The 12577-nt window shown below is 38.9% G+C and overlaps 1 pseudogene; it reads right to left on the bottom strand.

Moving 5' to 3' along the window:
* Positions 1–8004: 8004 nt before the first annotated feature.
* Positions 8005–11300, bottom strand: LOC104909510 (annotated as a pseudogene).
* Positions 11301–12577: the final 1277 nt, after the last annotated feature.

Raw genomic sequence — 12577 nt, forward strand, 5'->3', positions numbered from 1 at the left:
GAGAAAGAAAAAGAAAAAGGGGAAAAAAAGAGAAAGAAAAAGAGGGAGATCTGATCAACATAAGTTTTAAAGATAAGAGTCAAAACATGGAACCAAATTTTACATTTTGAGCCTTTGCTCTCTTTTATGGAAGTGTGTTAGTTACCATAATGAATCAAATTTCAGTTTTAAGAGTCCTGTACTTTTCTTAGGTGAAAGTTTGACACTGCTGTCGTGGTGACTGGAAGGATTTTGCCAGCTTTTAGTGGGAGTGGACTGCATCCATTGTGAAGCTCAGTTCCCCAGCAGGTGCAGATATTGTGTATGTGCAAGCTGCATGATACATTTCTATTCCATTTCTCTTCTTAAAACATTCAGCACGTTGCCATCCCAGACAAAAATTTGGGTGGTGAATGAAGGCAAGGAAAGCTCCATATTCTGCATTTTCTCTGGTAGCAGAGAAAGACATTGTCTTAGGAAATAAACGATCATTACATGCACTTATTTCATAACTTCCAAGAAATCTAATGTCAGACTTACCTCTGAAATCTGCTTGCTTTAGGAAACATGTAATAATAATAATAGTATAATAGTAATAACATGTAAATCAAGTAATTCTGACTGCAGTTTTTCATATGCTTCCTTGGTTGCCTAACTAAGCAGAACTGGTTCAGGGCTGTACTTCAGGGTACAATCCTATTTCTGAACATTAGTACAGCCATACTAATTTTCTACATGCTCCACCTTGTTGTAGAAGTGAGTCACTGCTACCAAAGTCTATATCATATCAAGATAAGAACATGATCTATGTGATTTGAAGAGATAATTTTTCATTTTACCAGCCAGAAACTTTCATAGGACTCATGTGGAATTCATGAGAGATGTCCTGCCCTTGGAGTGGGGCGGTGGACAACATGATTGTTAAAGTTACCTTCCAACCTAAACCACTTCGTGATTCTGTGAGGGCAAGAGAGGCTGTGAATGGCACTTGCCCTTGATAAAAGAAAACATGAGCAGCATGTTTTCTTTTATCTTCCACTTATTTAAAATACAACAAAAATCTTTTTTTTTTAAACTTTTTTTTTAAAATCCTGTCTTCTAAACTAACAACTTTTCCTTCATCACTGAGCAGCCATTCTTCCTCTCACTCCCTAGGATAAACAAGCACATGTCCTGTTTCTCCTAACACAGATTGTTCTGACAGATACAGCAACAACTAGGAAAGTCTTTACCTTCCATACTGCGATCATTTCCATGGCCTATGCCTGAAGATCTGGAAAAAGGTTAGGCTTTTATTTTCTGGATAGCTCTGTGAGACTTACCTCAGATTGCCCATGCAGTAGGAAAATACAGAACAGCTCCAGCCCTAAACAAATCTAAAGAGCACTAATGCTCAAGCCTTCAGCAGCCACATGCAGAGAGGGTTAAAGAAAGAGCTACATTTTCCACAATCACACAGAAAGTGCAACTGCTGCCAGTCCTGTCAGATTTCACTGTAATTTTGTCTATCTACTGAGAGAAAATCCGTAAAAAAACCCATAGATTTCAGGAAGAATTAATAAGTTTCATGTTTTCAAGATCTGCTATTTATCCAAAATCCTAGCAGAACCTAGATTCAATGAAATCATTGGCACGTGGAGTTCTGCTATCCTTGGAATAGCAGAGCCTTGACTTCCTGTCCAAGAGGCTTAACAACAGTACTTGTTTTTGTTGTTCAGGATGAAGGATCAGAAACATGGTGTTTTGATGAGATGGTTGTGGAACACCTCTATCCACCTAGTCCTGAGGAAAGAACTTGAATCTTAATCTTCTGGCATGTGTATTAATAAGTGATTACCAGCTGGTTCATATTATATTTCTCCTTTCCCACTCTCTCGAAACAGCCACAGAAATCCTCAAAAAAAAAAAAAAGAACAGAAGTCTATGACAGTAGTTAAAAAGTCACTTCAAAACACTGAGGAATTCACATATACCTGAGACTTTGTTTTCTGCAGGAAGACTGTATTGTGTACTATGTGAAAACTCATCGGAGAAAGCAATCCCACTGATTAAGTTCACAAAGCAAAGGAAGGCCACAGTACTTCTGAATCTGCTACAGCTTTGAATCCTTTTTCTTTTTTTTAATTATAACTGGGCCTGTTTTCAGAAGGTCCTGCATCAGAGTGGGAGCTCAATAGAGAATTCAGCTGCTAAGGAAATGGCAGGTTGGGGCAAAAGGTGAGTTAGGATTAAAATGTAACTCCGTAGTTTTCTTAAAATGCTATTCTTTAGACTTCTAGCAGTCAAGAACAAAGTGGAAGTATATGCAGAAAGATAAAGCAGGTCTGTAGTTTGCTCCCTTATTCTCAAGAGAATAACTATGGTGATTAAATTATTCAATGTAAACATAAAGTAATCTGTCATAACTGAGAGTACTAAGGCTCAGATAGGTAAGTAAGCTTTAATCCTCTCTACATTAAAGTAATAATAATGGAAAGAAACATCTAACTGATTAAATGTTTTAGGAATTCTATTCCCATCAGTTTCAATACAAAATACAATTAAAAATGAATGTGTATTGCAATCTGTACAGTGCTTAAAATGTCGTATTTAATCATTTTATTGCTATAAATGTAACTATCATTTCTGGGAGCAAAGAACCTGAATTATGCCAAGGCAATTCTATTTTGCACTTGACTTTCAATTTGATATGCAGCAAGGCCCCAGCCTGGGATTAAGATCAACATTCAGGCATCTGGAACAGGTTGAAAGATAAAAAAAAAAAAAATTCCTATCTGTAAGATCAAGCAGCATAAATGGGCAAGAAGGTGCAGCATTACCTTTCAGCTGCCTCCAGGCTAATAGGAGGAAAATAGCTTAGTACTGAATAAATTAGTGTGGTTGGCATAATGGCTGCCTATACCACATCAAAATTTCTGATTAAATTTGAAACATTAGCTTAAACTTGCTGTTGTTTGGATCTTTTCCTTCAGATCAGAATTTCAGATGTAATTTGAAATACCTACTTAACCTTGCTGTTACTTGGATCTGTTCCTATTAACTGGATACACATGCAGATGGGGTTTGCCTCATTGGATCTAGATGAAGGAACAAGATCATGAATTTTACAGCCTCTTCACTGTATGACTGTAGTCAGGTGCCAGCTTCAAACATCTGTCCTTTTCCAAGACAACACTGAATGGAAGCAAAAAGAGAAGATATCTTTATTGGCATAAAGCCGGCGGGAAATGTGGTACAGTTTTTTAATACTAGACATTACTACAAATGGAGCTTTCAAATTACCTGAAATTCAGAATCAGCACCAGATTTCCCATTTCACAGTGATGCATGGATCAGCCTAGGAGGGTCATCAGCAGCTGATAATGTCAAAGCAGTACGTCCTGTTCTCATTCACAATTACGTAATTATTTCAATGAAGGCAGTTGCCTCTGCTAAAAGATAAGATGTACTGAAAATTGTGCACTGTTTCAGTTGTTAGTGAGACACATGCAGATTTTAGCTGACTGTTAAATGGTTGTTAATCTTTTGGTTAGTTGAAAGAACATGTTATTCTCTTACCTTATATCAACAAATACTTAAATATAAAGTCACAGAGAGTATTTTCTAGTTATCTTAAATACTTAGTAGCCTACCAAAATCTTTTACAAGTTAGGTAAATTAAGAAGTTATTTTAGATGCTTCTTATATATTTTTTTGCATTTAGTTATGCCTACAGGGACATATTAAAATTTGGGATTTTTTGTAATTATCATCTATCTAATTTACTATATAGATATTTCAACATGGAAGAGGCACCCATCAAAGTCTCAAGACTCTTGCAGTGTAATTCTCTGGTAGACACCCAGCTCAGTGTGAGGCTATAGCCTCGAACCAAAGGAAGTTTAATGTTGATTTCATACAGCTTTGGCTCAGACTATCAGCTTTCCTCCAATTTTAATTCTTTATATTATTATTTTCATGTGCTACTACTAAGAGATGTTTAACGGAAGAAAACATGAAAGAATCACAAATCATACTGTAATAAGGGAGAGCGTATTTGTTATACTTAAAAGCATCCATTCTCGTGAATATACAGAGATAAATTTTGTCACTATTATTTAATGAGTAAAATAACATAAATTTATCTCTAATTATCTCCAGAGAAAAAGCCTACAGCTAGAATAATTTGAGTCCAGGATATGTTCTACATATCATGCCTAATAGTTTTAACTAAGCAGCTGATGAGAACCAAGGCACAGATTCTCAGGGCTATGTAGGTGCCTAATTTCTACTACAATCTATGCAGTAATTCAGTCACTACAGCTCTCAGTTTTGGCATGCCTAAATCTGAAGAGCATTGACACCAGAGTGGAACTCACAATCTGAAGCTTAAGTAATTTCACTCTCTATTGGATGCTCTATGACGGTTAAATCCCTGGGCAGAAAATTGCAAGTTCTAGCACATCACTGGAGCGCTGTGATACACAGAACATAGGAAACACAAAGAAAAAAAAAAAGTAGAAATCCAAGAAGTTATAAAACTGAAACCATAAATATGTCTTGCAGGAGGATAGGCGAGAGGCGGTCTGATCTTAGAGAAGCAGGTGATAGGAATTGATACCAGTTCTCACATAACCCGAATCTCAGAAGGATTATAAGCTGGTTCAGTTATTCCAATGAGAACAGATTCAGCATGTATGTAGGATAACCTGCTCTGGTTTGGAAAGTACCTCATCATTGTACCATCCTGCAGGTGACATGTGATCCCACACACATCTCTGATACTTTGTGCTCACTCATCGTCTGTGCTTCCTATAGCCTTTATGCAACGAAAGAGAAATTGGAACTTGATGGATACTTCTCAAACAGCTGAAAGCCTGACTTTGTTGTACTGGTCTGTGCTTTGCTGGTTGCCTTCCAGGGCTCAGGGAAACATGGATTTTCAGGTCTTCCTCTTGCTGTTGGAAAACAAAACAAAACAAAACAAAAACCATGCATATATATCTCAATCATAGAACCATAGAATGGCTTGAGTTGGAAGGGACATTAAAGATCACCTAGTTTCAGCGTATCTCCATGGGCAGGTAACTGCTTAAAGAGGAAATAGGGCTCGACCACCTTGTTAGTGAAGAAATTTTTCCTGATCCCCCCCCTTACACAGCTCCATGGTGTTCCCTCAGGCCTTGTCCCTCAAAAATTCCACAACAATCAGCACTTTAATTTTAACAAACTGTATTTGTCTGAAAATGTCATTCCATCAAAAAAAAAATCAGAATATTTCTACTTTTCTTCACTATCAGAAAAGTGCTTTATTTTCTGAAAGATAAAGTCTGAATTTCATTTATGTATTTCTTCTTTTAAAGAACAATCATTCTAAACTCAATTTATTTCTCATTGATTGGTTCTGTTCTAGTCACAGTCCTTAATTTAAAAGGAATTTAAAGTATTTCATTCTGCAGAGGTATTCTGTCAAAAAAAGAAAGTTTTTCTCACTTGCTTTCAAATGCTCTCTTAACATAGCATTTATTCACCTTACAATCATTTGTTTGAAATAGCTATTATGACAATAACTCACTGAGGTTAGATATGAGGATAACAGCATATGTTTGAAGAATTAAAAGCTGATAGGAGTTTTAAAACCTTCCACACAGCAGACAAATGTATCTGCCTTTATTTCCACATCATCATTTGATTTTTTTTTCTTTTCACAATGAATCCTCGGTCCTTTGAGGCTTCTATCTCTTAGGATTCAAATATAGATATTCTGGAATCATAGAATCCTTTGAGCCGGAGAAGACCCTTAAAGGTCATCTACTTCAACTTCCCTGCAATGAACAGGGATGCCTACAGCTAGATCAGGTTGCTCAGAGCCTGGTCCAGCCTGGCCTTGAGTTTCCAAAGCAGGGCATTCACCACCCCTCCGAGCAGCCTGTTCCAGTGCTTCACCACCCTTATTGTAACTTCCTTACATCCAATCTAAATCTCCCCTCTTTTAGTTTGAAACCATTTCCTCATCCTGTCACGCAGACCTTGCTAACGAGCCTGTCCCCTTATTTCTTGCAACCCCCCATTAGATACTGAAAGGTCACTCTCAGGTCTCCCAGAGCCTTCTCTTCTCTAGGCTGAACAGCCCCAGCTCTCTCAGCCTGTCCTGGTAGGAGAGGTGTTCCATCCCTTGGATCATTTTTGTGGCCCTGCTCTGGACATGCTCCAACAGGTCCATGTCTCTCCTGTACTGAGGACTCCACATCTGGACACAGTACTCCAGGTGAGGCCTCACCGTGCAGAGTAGAGGGGCAGGATCACCGATCACCTCCCTCACCCTGCTGGCCACACTTTTGATGCAGTCCAGGATGCAGTTGTCTTTCTGGGCTGTGAGAGTACATTTCTGGCTCATGTCCAGTTTGCAATCCACCAGTACCCCCCAGAACCTTTTTGGCAGGGCTGCGCTCCATCCTGACATATCCCTCATATCCATCATAGTTTGTACTGACAGTGGGGGTTGTCAAGACCCAGGTGCAGACAACCTGGTTGTCCAGGTGCACTTGAATTTGTTGAACCTCATATTCTTCTCATAGGCCCACTGTTCCAGCCTGTCTAGATCTCTCTGGATGGCATCCCATCCCCTGGGCATGTCAGCTGCACCCCACCATTTGGTGTCATCCACAAACTTGCTGAGAGTGTGCTCAATCCCACTGTCAATGTAATTGATGAAGATGTTAAAGAGCACTGGTTCCAGTACAGATCCATCTGGGACACCACTTGTCACTAACCTCTGTCTGGACATTTTGCCATTAACCCCTCTCTGGGTATGCACTTGAAACTACTTCCTCATTATGGCTCTCCAGATTCTTTGAACACTTCATACATTGCCTGAGACCTGTTGCACACCTCATCTGCTGCTGGGGTATTGGTAACATAGGGCTGAACTTCAGAATCAATGAATTTTTGTACTTTTTTGCAGTTGCTCTGTAAATGGTAAAAGTAATTTTTTTTTCTGATATGAAATTAAATGGTCTATTTTTTAAAGATTTAAAGAATTGCTAGATTTAACGCAGAAAATATAACCAGCCTAGTGAAGGTGCAGAGTGCTGCAAAGGGCTTTATCAATTTGGATCCCCAGAAAACAACACAGTCTGTAGAACTAGAAAGAAACCATGACATATGCTAGAAATGCAGGTCATTGCTGACATATGCTAGAAATGCAGGTCATTGCTGCCAGGCTGTGTGGCAAGAGCCTGGGGGTCTGGAGATGATGAAGATGCTCTAGAGGTTTGCCTATGTTATTTGACCCAGCTGGAAAGAAGTTCAGTCCTCCTATTTACATTGAGGCTGACAGAACTCTGGCTGAATATTCACAAGGGTTGGACAGAGCAATTGTATTTGCTGAGGATAACTAAACTCTTACCTTCAGCCATCCATTCTGATGCTGGCTGGGTTTTCTTTACTATCTATCAACAGAAAATTGGCCCAGAACAACTACTTCACAGCTGTAAGGACATATTCTTTTCTCCAGACAAAATCTGATATGTGATTGTCTGAAAGTATTGGGACACGTTGGCACCTCAGACATCAATCTCTAAGTTTACTGTGGGTAGGTCTGACATCATCTAATACAAAGCATCTCCACCTAATCTCAGCAGCTTTCTTCATTTCAGTTGCCCACACAAACACAAATAGAATTCTGTAATCAGACACCTTGCTGAGCACTGCTGTTATACCTAACTGATGGGCTACTAGGCTCCAGCTGATTTTCTGGTGTTTTCTCCAACTGGAAAGGATTCTGACCAAGATGATAAAAACTGTCTTACTGACAGCCTATTATTAGCTGCTGGCTTCTTTCCTTACCATGGATTGCTTGGTTTTGCTACACACAACTATGCTGGCCAGGAAGAACTGCATGTTTCATGGTCATCCTTACTGGGAGACAACAAAGACATATTAAGCAGTCAGTTCTGCTGGTACTGAACTGATGCACTTAGTGTCTATTTAATAGGATAAAATGAGGATCTTACACATTGCATTTAATTCAGGCACAGGCTTACCTTACAAAGTTAAATTCATCTCTCTCCAAATAATACCTGCAGCTCCCAAGGCAGCACTTTCTCCAATAGTGTTAATAAGATCTTGCTACATTGTAAAGAGATCACTGTCAGGCTAACTCAGCATTTCACAGCCTTTCCGAAGCAATCCAATGGTAATTTATGTATCAGTCCACTGTAGTGTGTTTTCTTTTCATACTGGTTCTCACAAACTATTATTTATTGTAGCTCAAGACTTGCTGTCTAGAGTACAAAGATTATTAAATATAAGTTGATTCTTGCAAACAGATATAGCCTAAGATATTGGTAATAAGCAAGTGAATAAACACTGGGAAAAGAGTGCATTTTAATTCACTTTAATGCAAAATGTAACTGTTATTATTTGACATCTCATTACTACTAAAAGCAACTAAAATCTTTTAATTAAAGTGGGATTCTTAACATGAGAATTCCCAGAAGCATTCCATTAATTCTGTTTTTGCTGATAAGGATAAGGAGGGAGCCATTCTGCTATGTCAATCAGCTGTTTTCCAGTCCCACTCCAATTTTAAAGCTGTGATTCCAAAGCATGCACTGTTAATAGTACTTTCCCTAGAAGCTCACAGTTTCTTATAAAAAATCGTAGAAAATGGTACACTAAATAGGCATACACTACAGGAGGGGGAATACTGGCACTGTGCAACATTAAATGAAAGAGGAAATGCAGCACTTGGAAAATCTTAATAATTTCATTGTGAGTTTTCATGCTCTTTATAAGTTTGTTTCAAAAAGATGTCTTTTACTGTGCTTTTTACTTAAATTGCCCACTCTAAGAGAAGAGCAGGTGGTGCATGGATCTTTATCTCCAATTTGATCAGTAATTAAGGATCAGCAACAAGTAAAACGCTGTGCCATAAGCACTGAAGATGAAAGACATTGATAGGCAAGTGAATCCCTAGATGCCATCATAGATTTAGTGGAGACTGAGGACCATGTCACATCAAGAATCAAAGTAGAAAACTTACTTAAGGGAAAAAAAAATGACAGAAACTGGGCATAAATGAGTTAAATACCAGCCTGTGGCTGTTCTTGACACCCTTGTATCTTCTTGCAAAGCTAAGGAAGGGTGAGCTGTATAAAACCACCAAAGCAAGTGTCTTGATCCTTCAAGTCTAGCTAGGAACCAGATGAGCAAGTAAATCTTCAGCTTTACAGCATACCTCATCCTGAGCAATCCACATCCATTAGAGTTAGGTCGAGAAAGTAGATAGGTATTAGGAAACTCCCTAACTCAGAAGAATTGCCCAAAGAAAAGACGACATAGACAGCCAGAGGTTCAAAATAGTTTTTTCCATCATCACTCTGTTTTGTCCAGGTGTGAATTGCATTGTTTCCATAGTCTGCCACTTGATTCAGCTGTTGTACTCAGTAAATCAGTAATAAAACCTGTGGATGACCGCAGAATGTATATTAATGGCAGGTTTTGCTCCTCTCCCCCAGCCCTCTTCAGATATACAATGTTCTGCCTTTGTTTTGAGATCCTTTCCCATTTCTCCCATCCCCAACAGATAACAAGGACATTGCCTCACAACACACAAAGAGGCCCAAAGCCAGGCCTTCAGAAAGGAAAGGCAAATGCATTCCAACTGTAGTGTAGCAGGTGATAGCAATGTTAGAGGAGTAGTGGGACCTAATAGAGGGAGTAAGTTCTCTTTCCCAGTTTAGCTGCTATGTACTTTGGCTGAAAAGCTGAAAATGGCCTTTAAAAAGTGATTACAGCTCATTTACTAAACTCTGAAATACACAATTTGAGACCTGCTGGTATAGCAGGAGAAGGAAACTAGGGTTGTAACAGAAGGGTTTATGCTGCTTTTTCACAAAAAATCTGTTGTCTTCATGGAATTTCTGAGAAGATATCCACAATTAAGTAAAGAAGAACTATGTTAAGATATGGTTCTTGAAAATATTTGTGTGTGTTTCAGCTGATGTGAGCAGTACTCATTTCTTCTGGTGTACTATTTTTCTACCCCAAGGTAGGAGTGAAAAAAAAATTATATGTTTTTTAGATGGAGCAATGCAGAAAGGCTTCTGGTTTCAATATCTAACCTGAGCAATTTTCTAAGTTGTAACAGTGAACAGGTTGCTAACATCTTTTCCTCAGTTTCTTTTCTATAAAAGGGCAGCTATCTGGGGATTAGTTAGTGATTGCATACCTGAGCAGAAGAAAGTACATCAGAGAGGATTAATGTATTAACTTCCTCCTGATGCATTCTACATCAGATTGGTGAAATCCTTTTAATCCATTCAAATGCATGTTCGAGTATTGCATAGTGATAAACTAAAGCAAAAAAAAAAAAAAGTATTTTAGACTGCATTTTTTTCTTCAAAACATTGAGCTCTTCAAGCATGGAGACAACTAGCAGAGTTGGCTCAAGATGGAGGTTTTCCATCTCAATGTACCATCTGCAAGAATGGTTAGAACATAAATGAAGCCCACAATGTTCCGGCAAGAGTTTACAACAAATAGAAATAGTAAAGGTTTTTCTCTATAACCTAGACAATTATGCACAAATATGGAGAAGGCATAACCTTGGGATGTCATGGAGAAAATCCTTATTGATTCATCAGCTCTAAGCTGAGAAAAGTGCAGAAAGATTTTACTGTTTCCAAGGCATTTATTAATGCCAGTGAAAGGATATAAGGATGCACTTCTATCCCAGAGCCAGGAAAGTTTATTTTCCTCAAAGCTTCACTCTCTGGGCAGGAACCAGTGCAGTTCTGATCACAGAAATTGTAATTGTGATGGTCAGGGTATCAGTAATATCCCCACAAGCTCTTAGTCTTGTTTTCTATTCCTAATGCAATTGTTTCCCCATAAAAGGTTTTGCACTTTCTTCAAAGGAAGGTCTGGCTAAATGTTCAACATCAGCTGCTGAAATATTCTCTTTCATGTCAGAAATTAATTTTCTGTACATTTTCCTGTAAACATGTTCTGTATCCCAGTTGCAGTCTCACAGAGGTCTCCAGTGCTCCCAGTCCATGGCTGCTGATCTATGGAAGTTCTTAACTGGAATGTCATAGTTAATGTCACAGCTGTCTTTCTCCAGAGGTTTGCCCTCTTGTTTTAGCTAATATGCTCCCAGTGATATGAAACATTTTCAGGTTCAGCACTAGATTGTACCTCAGGGTGCACACGCTTTTCAGTGTGTTCTGGGCAGCCATCAAATGTTTCTTCTCCAGAACTGGTGGTCAGACTGGTTTCACAGCAAGAGAAGTCCAGATGAATGTTATGCACACTCATGGCAGGGGCTGAAATGTGAATAATGCTTGATAGCATCCCATTTTCAGGCAGTACTTTACAACTTAAAAGACAGCACTATGCAGACCTTCTAGTTTGTAAAATGTAACAGAAGAGAGACATCAATACTTACTCCATATATAGCTGTTTCTACCATGCTAACAAACACTGAATAAACAAATTAGACACAAGCTAATTAAAACAAAGGGATAGATTTTCAGATGTAGTATCTCGGAGTAAGTGTGTGATTCAGCTTGTCTTATCAGTTTAGATCTTACTAAAATCACTAGGGATGCAACCATCACTCCTGTGGGCCTCGGGGAGTTTTAGTGGCTGGGGCTGTTATAGTTGAAAGGATAAAGAAACGGTTTCTTATCCTTCAAGCTCTCTAAGTAATAAAGGCAACTATAAAATCAAACCTTAGCTTCTATCACCATCTTCATAGCTTTGTGAATGCCCCTGACCTGCCTAGGACAATGTCAGCCAGACATACTCCAAATAGCTCTAAATAAGCATACATATTTCACTGTCACTGTGCAGTACTATAAAGGGATACAAGTTCAGACCCCTGACAGCAATAAAGCAGATCCATGAAAGCTTGCTCTGAGCTGTTTATTAGCCTGGCTGCACTGTCACATTGAGCTAGCGCCTTCCAGACCAGCTGTGATAGCTCTGCACAGAACTCTATTGTGCAATGTGGACTTTGATGCCAAAACCTGAGACCACTTTCATGAGCAGAATCATTAGTCAAATGGTCACTGCTTTTTATGTGTATGTTAGTCAAGAAAGAAACCAGGCAAAGAGCAAAATGTGTATATATAAGAAGGATGGAGGGAAATAGAAAAAGTGAGAGAAAGAGGGAGAACAGTGGAGATCCCAATAAACCCATCAGAAAAAAAAAAATCATCATCTGATTATTGGTATGCCTGGACTCAGTTAGATCAGTAAGCCTGAGTTTAATACACAAGAGTATAAAAGCCACAAAGAGCTTACAGTATGTAGAATAATAGATTGTTAAACTGTAATAGTTTCTTTGCGTCTATTCTCTGTGATGATCCTTTGCTCACAGAGTAAATGACTTCTGCGGTAAAGACATGTCCCAGGTACAGTGAGAGACTGTGCCTCTCTGTGAAGCTAGTACTGCCACAACTTCCTCTGCTTTGCTTTCTCATCAGAACAGATGTCACTTTCTTGCTCTTATGCACTCTCCGACCCTAGGTTTCCTCCGTGTTCAAAACCCTGAGGACATCCCACAAAGCCATAAAACCAAGTATCAGAGATGATCATGGGTTTGCATTGG

The sequence above is a fragment of the Meleagris gallopavo genome, chromosome 1 (genome assembly GCF_000146605.3).
Source record: "Meleagris gallopavo isolate NT-WF06-2002-E0010 breed Aviagen turkey brand Nicholas breeding stock chromosome 1, Turkey_5.1, whole genome shotgun sequence".
Classification (NCBI taxonomy): domain Eukaryota; kingdom Metazoa; phylum Chordata; class Aves; order Galliformes; family Phasianidae; genus Meleagris; species Meleagris gallopavo.